Source organism: Hordeum vulgare, chromosome 1H (genome assembly GCF_904849725.1).
Source record: "Hordeum vulgare subsp. vulgare chromosome 1H, MorexV3_pseudomolecules_assembly, whole genome shotgun sequence".
In the NCBI taxonomy this organism is placed as follows: domain Eukaryota; kingdom Viridiplantae; phylum Streptophyta; class Magnoliopsida; order Poales; family Poaceae; genus Hordeum; species Hordeum vulgare.
The window spans coordinates 20,913,146-20,929,194 of record NC_058518.1 but is presented as its reverse complement, the minus strand read 5'-3'; the positions used below and the strand labels follow the sequence as shown (position 1 = coordinate 20,929,194).

At 44.6% G+C, this 16,049-nt stretch overlaps 2 long non-coding RNA genes, 2 other non-coding genes and 1 pseudogene across 5 annotated transcripts; 2 read left to right on the top strand and 3 right to left on the bottom strand.

Moving 5' to 3' along the window:
* The first annotated feature begins 881 nt into the window (after nucleotides 1-881).
* Nucleotides 882-955, top strand: TRNAE-UUC. The gene has a single exon. It is a non-coding gene; the product is annotated as a tRNA-Glu (tRNA).
* A 7,828-nt stretch (nucleotides 956-8,783) lies between these two features.
* TRNAE-UUC lies at nucleotides 8,784-8,857 on the top strand. The gene has a single exon. It is a non-coding gene; the product is annotated as a tRNA-Glu (tRNA).
* Nucleotides 8,858-10,006: 1,149 nt separating this feature from the next.
* Nucleotides 10,007-10,871, bottom strand: LOC123453010. Its single transcript, XR_006632693.1, has 2 exons — nucleotides 10,686-10,871; nucleotides 10,007-10,531 (listed from the first exon to the last, which is right to left on the bottom strand). It is a non-coding gene; the product is annotated as an uncharacterized LOC123453010 (long non-coding RNA).
* A 1,014-nt stretch (nucleotides 10,872-11,885) lies between these two features.
* LOC123453073 lies at nucleotides 11,886-13,256 on the bottom strand. Of its 2 annotated transcripts, XR_006632711.1 has the most exons (3): nucleotides 12,889-13,256; nucleotides 12,641-12,788; nucleotides 11,886-12,548 (listed from the first exon to the last, which is right to left on the bottom strand). It is a non-coding gene; the product is annotated as an uncharacterized LOC123453073 (long non-coding RNA). The 2 variants fall into 2 exon arrangements; XR_006632699.1 differs by having other exon boundaries at nucleotides 12,641-13,256.
* Nucleotides 13,257-13,856: 600 nt separating this feature from the next.
* LOC123452919 lies at nucleotides 13,857-15,845 on the bottom strand (annotated as a pseudogene).
* Between the last annotated feature and the right edge of the window lie 204 nt (nucleotides 15,846-16,049).

The window sequence follows — 16,049 nt, the reverse complement described above, 5'->3', positions numbered from 1 at the left end:
TTTTTCTCGATGCAGCAATTTCGTTAACGATTGTAATAAAAAAAAGTTGTAGCTAAAAAAATATCTATGTGATCGTAGCAAAAAAACGAAGCTGATGATGCGTGGTAACAAAACAAAAAAAGGGTTGTAGCAAAACAATCCGGTGAATTCGGATTGTAATTCTGACGAACGTGTATGTAATATTTTTAGTGAACGGTTGCAGCAAAAAATGATGCCGGTTATAGCAAAAGTTAACACTGTTGTAGCAAAAATTAAACGCCGGTTGTAGCAAAAAGATTCAACGAACTCGAGTTGCAACCAAACGTGGATGCAACTTTTTTAATGAACAAGTTGCAACAAAATAGAAAAAGCTTGTAGCAAATTTAACCGCGTTTGTAGCAAAAATCTGCACTACAAAAATGTTGCACGTGTGGATCAATGTATCAAATTTATACATGATTGCAGCAAATCTGCACTAAAATAATATTACATGATTACTCCCACGCGCGCGAGCCGCGAGCAACCGGACGAACGGTTCGGCCGGCGCTTGCAAGCATTTCTCTTAATCATAGGCCACCGCGTTAACATATTTGTCGTGTTTCCATTTTCTTTGAGTTTCATTTCTTCAAACTGAGCGCTATAACGATTATCCGTGCCTTCTGAGATAAGATGGTAGTTTTGTCCATGTAATCACAGAACCGTTGTTCACATGCTGCCCGCATGTGAAAGAAACCGTTTTATCAGAGAGAAAATATCAAAATTTTAAAATCTTTACCAAAAAATAAACAATGCCTCTGCAAAAATACAAATAGATTCACGTTGGCCGACTAGAACTAGCAAGGCATCTCACATATCGGCCAAGTTACCTTATTTAAAGAAGGAATATTAAAAGTGGTCACAGTTCCATTGTCGTCCAGCCCGGTTAGGATACCTGGCTTTCACCCAGGCGACCCGGGTTCAAATCCCGGCAATGGAGACTTCTTTTTTAATTTCCTTTTTAGCCTTTTATTTTTTTACTTGCAGCACTTGCTACCTATACAAATACCATACATTTCACTAAATATTGCTGCTAAATTTATTAGTTTTTTTTAGAGAGAAGTTCATCATAGCTGGCTTTGTTAAACTTAAAAAAGCTGAACTTAGCTAGCTCATGAGGGCATGAATTACGGAAGCATCACCATACGATGGTTTCATATCCTTCATGTAGGCTTCTATCCGTGAAGTCATCGTTTTGCACAACTTTCACCCAAACAGAAGCATCAACAGCCTATGGGTCCCATGTTTCTTCCTCTTTCTTACTTTCCCCACCTATTTCACTTTCCCCTCCTCATGCATTAACGAGAAGCAAACAATGACCTGCCGTTGATCTCCCTTTTTTCCTTTTTCTCGGGCTTTTCCCGTGGAGCATCCGCCTCTTCTGCGGGCTACAGTAGTACACTGCAAGGCAGCCATTCCTGACACCCGAGCCGAGCTGGTATGCGGGGCATCTGGTTCAGGCGACGCGTTGGACATGCCCTGAGCTGCACCATTAGCTACCCCTATTAGTGTGCTTATATTTGGCCTCCCCGTCTAAATTGGATGTAATCGGGGAGAAGCTTAATCAGATTCTTTGCAAAGTAACCAATTAGTGCGATGGACAAACCATATGGTAGGACTCGGCGGCGGCAATCTTGGCGGAATGTGTGGACGGACACCAGTACTATAATTGGGAGGGCCATTTATAAGCATGCATTGTTATAGGTCTTGTAATCAAGCGGCTCAGGTGCTAGCTCATTTCAGTCATTGTAATAAGACTTGGCTTAGTTGGTTGGACGAGCCCCCCGTCAGTAAGCTCGTCGACGACGTAAAACGTCATTTGAGTTTTAATAAAGCTAGTCATGATGGCGTTCGCTATACAAAAGACACTCCGTATAAATTGTTCGCTACCCAATCCCACCATAGTGAATGGCCATTACAAATATTTACAATGTCAGGTTGTGTCGCAAACTCGCAATCGACTTGGACGGATGGCGCTACCAAGCCTCAAACGACACCATGGTTTGACGGCGTCCCGAACGGGCTTATTCGACAAGGAGCTAGAGACGGCCACGGGCCGCAATCCTTCCTGCCGGTCCCCAAGTGTATCTCACCCCGGCCGACGAGGAACTCTGCCCGTAGACGAATCTAGCGAATTTTTATCCAAAAAGACCCCTCTCGAACGTCATTGTCAGAAAAGACCACCTGTGAACGTTAAAAAGGGAAAGGACCCCCTCCCCGGATGGCGGCAGGCGCGCCAAGCGGCACGTGGCACCTGCCGCCACCGCCCGAGGCGGCTGGGGCCTGCCGCCACCAGCTGAGGCGGCCGGCTGCGCACCCCGTTCCCGCCACGCCGCGCCGTAACGGACAGAGCCTGGGTGGGCCCTGCCGCCACCACCCCAGGCGGCCGGCCGAATCTCCGCGCGCTACGACAGCGACGCTGATTGCGCTGACTCCGAGGCTGCTGTCTTCTGCTGGTGGCAAACGGCGCTAACTTCCGGCACTAACGGCGCTAACTCTCACCGACAAAACAGTGCACATATTATCTTCTTTATATACCGACGCTGCATCCTCTCTCACTCTTCCGTTGCCTCCTTTCTCTTGCTTCAGCACACACAACAACTCCTCTTCCTCACTGTCTTCTCTTTCTCTCAAGAACTATGTCATACACATTTGAAGTACCGATTTAGGACGGTTTTAAATTGGATTTTGAAGACATCGTAGTTGAGTAAAAGATAGATCAAGGTAAGAGTTTTTCATTTGTGTTGATTGTGTTTGCATGCATGATGTTTTTTTAGGGTTATTCTCACTGTCTTCTCTTTTCTGTGTAGCTGAAGAACACACTTCTTTGTTCACTTTGATTCAAGATTTCTGGTCTTTTGGGTTGGATTCGAATATGTTGCAGTTGAAAGAAAGATAGATCAAGGTAAAATCAATTCATTTTCATAGGTTTTGTTCGCATGCACAAAAATGTTAGTATATTTGATTAGTTTTTTAAGTATGTACTTTGTGTTGTATGTTCACTGTAATGTATCAATTTGTGTAGTAAATATATATGCAAGACGCACGCATGCAACTAGCATTTTTGTTCATGTGATGATAGGTCGATTACTTTCATAAATTACTGGTGATATATTTATCCATGCAACTACATTTTAGAAACCTTAGGAAGGTAAAAAAAAATATGTGTGTAACATTTTTGTTCATGTGATAATATGTCGACTCCGTTTTTGTTCATGTGATAACTGGCGATAACCTTAGGAACTGCATTTTTGTTCATGTGATAATATGTGTAGTAATTATATATGCAAGACGCGTGTGTAATATTTTCAATCCATTAATAACTGACTCCGTTTTTGTTCATGTGATAACTGGCGATAACGCGTGTGTAAAAAAGATAAGTAATGGATATTATTACAATGTAAATATAAGAATATGATTTTTAGTGGACTAACTATGTAAATATGGCTGCTCGTTAGGTACTATGGAAAATTTGTTAGTGTTTTATGGGCACATAATACGTGAGGGTCCTTCTGGTGTGGATGTGTCTAGGTGCGGGATGACTACGGTTGTAGTGAAAGACATGGTTAATGTAGAGTATGCGGCAGTTCGAAGGTGCATCCGAACGGTGTTTGGTTCAGCGATGAATGGAAAAAAAAATGACCATGGAGGCTTTCGTGGTTGAGGGAGGAAATCGTTGGGTTCTGCGGCGGGTTACTGGTGAAAGAGCATGGGCGTCGTACATGGGTTTTGCAAGCAATCCCAATAACTCCATGTATGGACAACCCATGGTTTATGTGGAGTTCATTTCTGCCAGTGATGTCGCCGAGTGCAGTAGCGGTGCCGGTGAGGCCAAGTTGGCCATAACTGTAGCCCCCGACGCCGGCCCATCGGAACCAAGGGGTGGCCAACATATGACCATAACTGTAGCCCCCGACGCCGGCCCATCGGAACCAAGAGGTGGCCAACAAGTGTATGACACGGGATATTGGTCTGCGGTCGTTGACATGAGCGAACATGTCGAGGGATTGCCGGAGGCGCTAGATGATGACGATGATGGTCATTCTTCTGCCTCTTCGGAATCAGATGATGATGAAGTTGTTCCTCCTGAGAAGGCGGTCGCTCCAGCAATCAACCCAGAGTTTTTACAGGTTATGAGCATCACCAATGAATTTCACTCTGTTGCTGGCCTAGACGTGGGGAGTCTGGCCGTTGGACAGATTTTCCCAGATAAGAAATCTGCTAAACAAGCAATACATAGCTATGCAATTGCTATGCAATTGCTATACACAGGCAACATAGAGTGAAGCAGTCTGATAAAAAGGAGTTGAAGCTCATATGCATCCATCGTGAAGCGGGTTGCCGCGGAAGAGTTATTGCTCGCCAGAAGCCTGGGTATGTCAGCCGTGGCATGTCACAAAAATAGAGCAACATGGTTGTGAGCAAACTGGCACTCTTTCAGAGCACCGCAATGTGACTGCAGAATACGTGTCACAGGTGATGCAAACCATTGTGCAGCAAAGTCTTAATATTAGTATTAGGGCTTTGCGTGCAACTACATCTGATCTGATTGGTTTCCCTGTCAGCTATAGCAAGGCTCGTCATGCAAAGAAAAAAATATTTCAGAGGTTGTACTTATTTATGCAGAACGTACGATGCAACTACGACAGAAGCGTACTATAATTGGTATCGCATGAGCACGCGTACTAGACTGACGAGTGAACCACCTACGATGCCAACACATCCAACGAATATGGAACAGTTGCAGAGACGGATAGACACATCATCAGCTTACTATCGTGACTCTGCGGTAATCGTCAACATCTTGCTATTCAGGTCCATCATTTCATGAACAATTCAACCAACGAACAACGATTTTTTTTCAGATTGATATTTGCACCCAAGTACAAGCGATGGCGAGAGAAGGAATGCGAGCCCAGGGAATTGATCCTAAAGGCAGGTCCTTCTTTAAAAAAATTAGCGAATTCGTCAGCACAAGGTTTACGAGATGCGGTACAGAGAACGATGTTGTCACTGTAGCGTACAACATTCCGGAACCGAGGTCAGCTAGACCGAGTGCGGCGCCGTCGTCGTCCATGCGATGGGGAGAGGGTCCTAATACTACGCCGACACTTCCACGACATGACTCGTCTCTACCAATACATGGGCAGACATCACACGTAAATGCTCCAGATTTAGGTTCTATGCCCGAACAGACTCATTTCGTGGAGCAGGATACATATACAACATATGGCGCACACACTCAAGGATCTCAGCCATATCTGCCCACGCGAGGGATTAGGATGCCCGAGGAGAATCGTTGGGCTGAGACAAGCGAGCGAGCACAAAGCTACAACAACGGTCATGTATGTACAATTATAATAAGCAATTACATAACTTCTATTTACACATCCTTTTTTTACACACAGTTTATTTTAAACACAATTTTTCGACGCAGGAAATTAATGATCCATCATGATGAGATGAACATACCCAACGTAGCGTACAGAAAGAAATACTCACAGAAACCCATGATACTCAATGCACGCTCCGAGGAATGATAAATGATTTTTTCGGGCAGGACGTTATTGGTCCATCTTATATCATTTCTGGGTCACAGCCATTCACCTACAATTTAGAATCATCATCTCAATATGGATTTCAGACTCCACCAGCTATGCATGAGTTGCAGACACAGGAACACGAGGGACAGTACGGCCGTGGTCTTCGTGAACACAGACCCCCTGAACGATTGTCATCCTCCGGTCGTCGGGCAAGGCCAGCTGGTCGTGGTCGCATAGGGTGATTCGTCTATGTATGTGTGCGAACTATTGCATCTCTCTATATCAGTTTCAAACTTTCAGATGTACGTACAAGACATCTATGTAGTTTCATGAAATAAAAGTTCTCGATATATTTCGACGCAGTTTTCCAATTTAAAGTTGCTTCCATAAAATAAGATAAATAAAATAAGATACATAAAATAAGATTCATAAAATAACATATATAAAATAAGATACATTAAGATGTAGAGTTCATAAAAAAACTACATAAAGTCGTCGTCATCCTTCGACGATGCAGAGCTCTCGCCCTTTGACGAAGCGCTACTCTTGGCCTTCGTCGATAATGCGCTCTTGGCCTTCGTCGATGATGCGCTCTTGGCCTTGGTACTCGGCATGAAGATATCGTCTTCGTCCTCACTATCGTCAATCCATAAAAAGGGATGTTTTACTCCACCTCCACCGCGTATGTGTTAGCCTTTCTTCTTCCATCTTTCATTCAACCGCAGAAGTTCTATCCGAATCTCCTCATATGTCCTTGCAGGCCACCCCTTCCTAGCTAATGCGTGGGCAACCTCATTCAGTAGCGTGTCAGTAGTGATGAGTTCGTCCCATGAAACTATTATATTATCTAGCTTGAAATTGCTAGCTAAGCGCAGAAGACACTCGGACATACCACTGTGAAAACTACGATCGAAAGGATAATGAGACATTTTCAGGACACTCCTTACCCACCTTGGTCTGAAGGGGGTTTTATAGGTGCAGCAGAGCGAGACGAATAACTAATGGCGGAAAAACGAGGAGGGAAAGCGAGGGCGGGAAAGCGAGGCGGGAACAAAATGGCGGCAAAGCTATACGCGGGAAAAAATGGCGGGAAAGCGAGGCGGGAAATAAATGGCGGGATAAAATGAACATACACGTATCTAAAATTAAGATACCCATTGCGGAAATGAAGATACAACTTGCCGAAATTAAGATAGACATTGCTGAAAATAAGATACAATTTGCCGAAATTAAGATACAACTTGCAGAAATTAAGATACAACTAACACAAATTAACATACAATAAAATAAATCTACTGAGTCCAACGTGGATATTTTCATTTTTCATCACCAGCTTCTTCTGCTGCCTTGGCGGCACGAGTCCTTTCTCTCTTTCTCTCCCTCTCAGCTTCACGGGCCTGTTCCCGCTGTCTGTAAACCTCCTCCAGCCGAAGTTTCTCTTCTTGATTTTTCCTTATCATCTCATCAAGAAAAGCCCTCTGCTCCACACAGTAATCTTCCCACTCTTTCTTCTGCTCTGCTTTCTCCTCTGCTTCAGCCTTCTCACGACGCTCTTCCAAGTCCAAGCTAGCCCATGCACGGCGACCTCTTTCACGAATCTCGGTCACCGTCCAGTTCGGCATTTCCGTGTCAATCCAACGATAGTACATGCAGAGAGGAGGAGGAGACTAAAGGATCGATCAGATTCAAGTAAACAATAATATCAAGTAAACAATAATCTGGATGACTTGAGCATACCGGAGGCCTGACGTACGCAGAAATAGATTCGGGTGGATCAGATTCATAATTGGCGCACATGAAAAACTTCATGCCCAACCAATCTGAAAAATCCATCACCTCCTTCACCTTGCAGACATCTCCACACCAACATTGAACTGCTTCCACCCCCCGAGGCAAGCTTGCACTCTGCATTTTCCTAGGCCTAATGCTCTGATCCGAACAAGGCAAACTCATACCGACTATGGAGGTGCAGGTGCTTTGAAGTCTGGCTGATGGTGAAGAGAGTTTCACTCCCTGCCTCCTTTTATAGGCTCTGCCGGATGTCTACGCGGGAAAAAACGGCGCGAAAACGAGAAACTTCAGCGGGAAACTTAGGCGGGAAAATAACGCGGGAAACTTAGGCGGGAAAAAATTGCACTGCTCGTTCATCGTTATCGCGTGCATGTGGCGGGAGCAAATACAGCAGACAGTCTCAGTTAGTGCAATCAGCCTTTAGGCCCTGCTTGGAATGCCGTTCTATTTTTACAAGTGCAATATTTTACAAAGGTGTGTATTATTTTTACAAGTGTACTCCCTCCGTTCCTAAATATAAGTCTTTTTAGATATATTACTAAATGACTACATACAAAGCAAAATGACACAATCTATATTCTAAAATGAGTCCATATACATCCATATGTAGTCTTCTAATACAAACTCTTAAAAGACTTATATTTAGGAAATCTCCCTTCGTAAAAAAAAACTCCCTCCGTTCCTAAATATAAGGCATTTTAGAGATTGTACTATAAACTACATACGGATGTACATAGACATACTTTAGAGTATAGTTCACTCATTTTGCTCTGTATGTAGTCTTCTAGTGAAATACCTAAAAGGTCTTATATTTTGGAACGGAGGGACTACATCCAAAGCAGGGCCTAATACCGCATGCTTGTGGCGGGAAAATTTAGAGAGGGAATTTTTTTGACAAGGTCAGTGCCGGAAGTTAGCGTCGTTTGCCACCAGCAGAAGACAACAGCTTCGGAGTCAGCGCAATCAGCGTCGCTGTCGTAGCGCGCGGAGATTCGGCCGGCCGCCTAGGGTGGTGGCGGCAGGGCCCACCGAGGCTCTGTCCGTTACGGCGCGGCGTGGCGGGAACGGGGTGCGCAGCCGGCCGCCTCAGCTGGTGGCGGCAGGCCCCAGCCGCCTCGAGCGGTGGCGGCATGTTCCCCAGCCGCCTCGGGCGGTGGCGGCAGGTGCCACGTGCCGCCTGGCGCGCCTGCCGCCACCCGGGGATGGGGTCCTTTCCCTTTTTAACGTTCATAGGTGGTCTTTTCTGGCAATGACGTTCGAGAGGGGGTCCTTTTGGACAAAAATTCGAATCTAGTCGGCGCCGCCGCCAGAGCTCGAGAGCCAGGTCGAAGAAAAGAAGAAGAAAAATGTAATTCTAACTGATGTACTAGTTAGGAGATCCAGAGTATGATATGTACGCGAACAAGTAAGATGTGTGCCGTAATCTGTCACAAATCCATTGTCGTCCAGCCCGGTTAGGATACCTGGCTTTCACCCAGGCGACCCGGGTTCAAATCCCGGCAATGGAGATACCCTTTTTTTTTCCTTCTTTGCTTTTGACAATACCAAAACTGCAGCTCCTGCTATCTAAGTTCAAAAACCACTTGTAGCCCCAAAAAGTGCTGCTAAGCTTAAACCCGTTTTGTGTGTGTGTGTGTGAAAAGAAGTACAGAAGGCGTTGTTTCTTGTTAATGAATAAGAAAGGGAGAAGAGGGAAGAGTTTACATGCACCGGCCTGACCGAATGCGTGCTACTCCCTCCGTTCCTAAATATAAGTCTTTTTAAAAATTTCGTTACGAACTGCATACGGGTATAGATAGACATATTTTAAAGTGTGAATTCATTTATTTCGTTTCGTACGTAGTCTATAGTAAAATCTTTAGAAAAACTTATATTTAAAAGCGGAGGTAGTACATTACATCAGAGGCAGGGGTTATGGTGTTACAACACACTATTCATTTGAGAACAACATTTCCCAGCAAGAACAAATATTACATTCAAGGCTAAAGCTCCGTAACGGGAGCACCACTTTTGCGACTCCACAAAAATAGGTCGCTCCTCTCTGGCCGCTCCAGGAGCGAGGCCGAAATGTCCAGCAAGGAGCTCCTTGGCAACCTTGTTGCACACTAGTGGTTGGGTGCTGCCTCCTGAGTGGTACTTCTTTTCATTTGGTTGTGGTATTAACTGACAGTCCCCCCGTTTTTAAATGTAAGTTCTTTTAGCAATTTCATTATGAACTGCAAAATGAATGAATCTACATATTAAGAGCAACTCCAACGGGCCGACCCAAACGGACGGAGACTTTGTCCGCTTTTCGTCCGTTTGGGTCATCTGTCGGCCTGTCCGTGTCCGTATTTTTAAATGGGTGAACACATGCACCCGACGAGAAGCAAGTGAGCAGCAACACTGTGACAATATAATAATGGAAAAAAATGGATGAGAGTGTGCCAGCGAATTAAATAAAAAGGCAGAGGTGGCTGGATGGTTGTGTGACAAGTGAGCTAGACCAGTCACATGAAGACACCGAAAGGGTACGCGCGTCTGCGCCGATCTATTTCAGTCCCAAATTTGAGCCAGAAGCGATTGATCGCCCCATTGGAGTTGCTCTAAAATATCTCTACATGCATCTGTCCGTAGTAGAATCAGGAACGGATAGAGTAGCACACATGCATGTACTTCTTAGATTTTTTTTTTGAATGAATGACAGCAAGGCAAACCAAATCCATTAGAGCTAAAAGTATGTTAAACCTAAGGAATAAATATCAGTGACCTATACCTGGTTACAATATGCAACCATTACACGCTTCTCCCAAAGTGTATCAAACTCAGCAAATAAATAAGCAAAACCTTAACTCTGTATCTAGCACCTCTCTATCATGTCGTTCAATTGCAGTCACAAGACTTGCCGCTGCAGAGCAGCTGCTCATCTGTGCGTGCCATCGTCGAGGCTCTCCAGGCCATACTCGCTCTGCGCACCGTCGTACGAGTCCTTGATGCAGCCCATGTCCATCTCGCGGGCATGAGCATCACAGAAGGAGCAGTGGTCGTTGCTGTGGACGCCGGGGTGAGCAGGCGAAGGTTGTGCGCCCAAAGCACCACGAGTCGCAGCAGCCGCCACATTACGTGCGGTAATGTTCAACAACTTGCTCGTAAGAAGTACATCAGCACATATCGAGATTCCGTATCATCCCTTTAGCTTTGTTCTACAGAGAATTGCAAAATAAAATTATGATACATAAACAGACAAATATATGGAGGTAAGAAAAGTTTACAAGGACCAAATGACACTACATGCCTCAAAGTCTAGGTACATGTACAGAATAAAGCAGTACACAGCGAACAGTCATGTAAGCTTACCAATTCCAAGAAACTCGCATAATCTTGATGTTCCTGCCAAGCTCTTGTTCTCTCTGATTGTTTGGTAACAGCTGAGGATTAGCGGTAATTCTAAAAATATAGTGCAACTCACTCAATTCTCTTCAAGTATATCAATGAGGGATAATAATATTTACATGTATGACTATGGAATGTGCTGGTGTGTCAACGAATCTCTATACTCTCATCGTGTTAGATCAATGGAATTCACGAACTCAACATGATTGATCAAACAAAAAGGAAGTCGCTTAAAGTTCACATGATGAAATGAAAGAGATTAGATCGAAGCTGCACCAAAGTAATGAAGCCAAGGGAATATTAAGTTTTAATCGTATAACATACCATTTGATCAGCAAGCATGAAAACAGGTTTTAGAGACAGCTTCCTGTTACAAAACCTGAAAAACTCCTCAAGGCCTGGCCACGTTGTAATCATCATCTACACCAAAGCACTTGAAATTTTGAATTCCATCTGCGGAGCAAAAGGGAATGTCAGTTGATTCCTTTGTGGACAAAACAGACTGGACTAAGCAAGAGCAAGGAAGCGAAAATAAAATACATGCATTGCTTCCTCCTTGGAAGTATTCTGTATAGCTTTGACTCATACAACAACTGTGGACGTTTTGTCTTAGGTCTGATTGCCTAGCTAAATAGTTGACGTTCCTCCTCACTCGTCTCAATCAAGAACACAAAGCAAATAAAATGTATAGATGTCAAAATAGAAATTATTCGTAACCTCAGTATGGTTCAATCAAACTATGGCTCCAATAGAAGAAAAGGGGTAGGCCTTACTGTATATTCAGGCAAATCAAAGAAATAGAAAATTTCTTGGCTAATAAAGTGGAACTCAACCAGGAGTATAAAATAACCCAGAATTGCAGATGACAAAATACAAATTATGCATGTGTATTTATTTTACACAGTAAAAATTTATATGGGAGCAGTTCGCTAATGCCAGAATAACATTGGCAGAAGAAGCAGCTACATATCAAAACTGCGACGACTTCTAGTCATAGAAGAAATGCAAAAAAATAGTGAGCATTGGCAGCAAACCAGGCAATGGAAGGGAGAACCTTATATCACCTCCAGCAGTTTACTGTCAGGTTGCCAGAAGGATGCAACAGAAGCGGCAAGCAAGTGAACATTGGAGGCACATGCAAAGTATTTGCTGCAGTAAACTATATTAAGCAAGAACATCCTACTTCTTATTCAAACACTTAATGTACATGATTGTGCACGATATTTAAGAGTTAATACATCATAGGGCGATTTCTAGTTCAGATCTCCATAACTGTAGTTGATATGTATAGTATACTAACCAATGTTTAGGCAAATGCCGGGAGGTTCATGAGAAGCCATGTTCTACTTGATAAAATAATCAAACAACAAACAACTCAATGTAGACAAGACTGAAAACTAAATCTAGTGAAACCTACACCAAAACAGATGGATATAATTAATTGAAGAGAAGAAGGCGGTTGCCCAATCTGCTGGATGGAGCTAAAATATATTAAACAAAGGAGCTTACCTATGCCTTGGGACTGCTTGTTGCTGCCATCGATGAACTCTCTAGCAGGACCGTCGCCAAGGCCATATCAAGTCATTAGAAACGGAGATCCCGGAAGCTAAATAGGTTTGTTCCTCCTAGCTCGTCCCAATTAAGAACACAAATGAAATTATCAAGAACGCAAAACAAATAATCATAACAAGAAATATTTGTGGTGGGTATAAAAGGCTAGGTAAGAACAAGCAAAGCTATAGATACACAAAATTGGGAATCAAGCAAAGGAGGTTGTGGTTGTTTTCTTCAGATAGAATGAAGAAACGGTAGTACCTGCAGCACAACCTGGAGAGATGAACGGAGAGAAATTTTACATCCACCCAACAATAATTAGCAGCATACCTAGAAGCCTATGGATTTGACATGCCAAATCGTACCTGATGATGGTCACTGGGCAGCCACCGTTGTCCACCCGGACGCCAGCCGCTCCACCAGCCGTGCCCATGCCAACAATAATTAGTAGCATACCCAATATAAGCCTTCAAGTTTGACATTTATCAAGAAGCCTTGTGTAACATGCTTGTACTATCAGGAAACAAGAGACAACCAAAAGCTCAGGTTCCTAAGTTCCAAGAAAAATTTAACAAAAGTGTAGACAAGCTAAACTAAATTTGGTGTCGCATACCTCGGCATTCTCGGTCCTATGTATATATGCAGATAAAAGTCTCTAATAATAAACCCAAGAACCAATATATTTAGTTGGTACATTCTCCCACATTTGTCTGCTAAGAACAAGAACAGCTGGAAGAAAGGGAATCAATCTCTCGATACTTAGGTAGCAACTTCAAAGCAATATGAGATGATTCAACTGGCACATGGACACAATACACATAGCATAGCATTATCCATATATTTTGGGCATCAAGTATTCTCAGACAGTAACCTAACTAATGTTCTGGGGCAACGCATGAGAAGACAAGCATGTTTCTTGATTACATATGTACGTGGGCAATACCATATTTCACTTAATATCAATGAACCATCAGCCAAGAACGAAGAACTTTTACTCAATGCATATATAGATCAATAAAGCATAGACGGGGGCAAAGAACCACGTGGAGTACCCTGCTTCCAGTAGTAAAGCCTAGGCACCACAAAACTATAGATGTTTCTGTTTCAGTGATGCTTAACAACATGAATTTCGTGGAGTGCTGCAAGCCTGCAACCAATTGTATTGACACCTTATGACAGATCCATCTGAACTACAGGCGAATGCCACAAACTCATCCTTGAAGTAGTAGTGCTGCTTCAGAATCCATCTCAATGTATTTGTCCACATCGTACATCCGCAGCCCCTGCAGAACAAAATTCCACAGGAAACCCTGTTAGGCCTCTAATATGCAAAGATAAACTACCCTAATTTCACCTCAAATAAATGCATGAAATTCGTAAGCCAGGAGCCAGAGATAACGATGGGGGTTAAAGATCTGACCTAGTCACAGGACGCAACTATGAGGTTGTTAGAGGACGGCACAAATTGGACACTGGAGACAGTGCCGACGCCGTCCGCCAGCCCACGCCTCGCCATCGCACGGTCTTAGAAAGGCCAGCCGGCGACGCGACGTGTTGACCAGCTGGCCGCCGGTACCCGGGCACCGCAATCAAGGAGCGCATCACCCAGAGGCTCACACGCTCACACGCACCACCTTCGTTGGGGTTATTTCAATCCGACATGGACAGCGCGAGAGGGCGATCCTTCCGCGCAGCTTATTGTGTTGGATCTTGGATGGGCCGCGACCTTTGCCTTCCATAGAAGTAATCTTCATTTCACCAAGTTTTGCTTTGCATATTTATCTGTGTCTTTCAGGCTGAGTTGCCTGGCCCAGCAGTCAATGGAACAGTCGATGTCCTCCGTTCCTGCAAAAAAAAAAAGCTCAATTTAGGAGGTTTTTTATTTGAAGCTGAACTGATAGCTCAATGTAGGAGTTGATGAGGAGCGAGACTAAAGTTTACACCTGGATGCAATTAACAGAAAAACTACGGAGAACATCAATGCTGGCACGATCTTGAGAGGAGAACCGCCGACACCACACAGCGAGGTCTTCACAGCAGCGACGAATAATATCCTTGGGCTGGCACCTGACGAAGTTGAAACGCCATTGTTTCGCGCTTCCAAAATGCCAAAGGACAGCAAGTCTGGGCCAGCAGACCTCCGACTGGCATCATCAGCTGCCAAACAGAGGAGAGATCATCAGGAAATCGAGAACCATGGTTGTGTTTTTCATATATGGAGTGGCAGGTCATAGCATTTCTGAAGCAGATTACAGTTCAGGCGAACGGGTGATAATAGAAATGATGCACAGTCAAAATATGTAGTATCCTATGCACAGCGCCTTTGCGGAACTGGTATGCGAGTCATCAAGTACATAGAACATGGGCATTTGAGTGCAGGACAGATATATTAATTAAGGTGACCTGTCACTCCATATATGAAAAACAACCAGTCCACAGTTTTACTACTCCGTGTATGAAAAGAAAAACAGAGTTCTATGAGCTGGTCAGCACATACAGGCAAATTACCTCATTCTTTCTCCCAGATCTCTGCACTTGAAAAACCATGTCCCGATTCCCAGTGATCTCTATGCAAGTATATAAGGAAGAACTCTGTTACGCCTATGCCATTTTGCATTTGTCATTTGCTTGACAGAATACCCCCACTAGCCATCAGCACATTTTTTTGCAAACAAGCTAAAAGAACTCCAAGCGGTATTGAATCATGTTCCTTTTTTTCCTGATGTGTTTTCGGAACTGACCGAAGCCATATGAGTGTATTCATACTTCATATTATGTGCAGTGTTGGCCAAAAATATGCAACAAATACCTGACTGTTTGGAGCCAAAAGTATAAAAAACTCTATGAGATCTTCACGCAGCCATCCTCTTGTCCCTGAACTTATATCTCAAGATTCAGTTTACATGGATGTCACAAGTCAGCTCAACAGGAGCCAAAATTAACTCCATGTTCTATTCCGAGTTTTCAGATTGCCCAGCAGAAGGCATCAATCCCCACCACATGAAAATTAGGTCCCGCTGGTATTTGCTAGCAACCCACCAAAAAATAGTTAGTGAAGCAGCTGGGTCTACCCAAGCAATCAAGCGATAAGATTGTCCATGGATACAGATGTACCTTGTGGACTGTGGAAACTCGAGTAGGGAATCAAAGCACGGAAGCGCTCTCTCTCTCTCTCTCTCTCTTCCCATAGCTTCTTCCACTGTAATGACTTTATGCCGCCAAGCTTCGTGGTCATGAAAATGTTATCGCCGCCCTCCACAGACCCAATCAGCCTGTGTAGGGCGGTGATATCGTTTTCGCGACCATGGAGGCAGGTTCTTGAGGTCGATGGTTGCGCGCTCGGTGATTCCCGAGGAGAACGCGGCCATGGCGGAGGAAGGCCGGCGGAAGAGGCGCTGGCTCGTCCGGCGGGAGGCAGAGGAAGACCTACTCCAGGAGCTCGTCCGGCAGCGCCGGTGCCGTCGTCGATGTCGTCGGCGGCGGCGGCATGGAGGCTAGGGTTTCTGGTGGGGTGGGGGAATCATCAGAGGAGAAAGGAAGCCTCGCTCACGGATTCTTCTCGGTTCAACCAGCAAACGCTCCAACAGGTGGGCCCACAGCGGCAGTGAGAGCATACCTGGCCAAACGGGCCGGCCCGGCCCGCCGTAATTGTGCCCGGCACGGCACGGCACGCCTGGGCCCGATTATTAAGCGGGCCATGCCGTGCCGGCCCGCGTGCCAGCCTCCCAGGCCCAAGCACGACACGTGGCCTAATCGGGCCGGCCCGCGGCACGC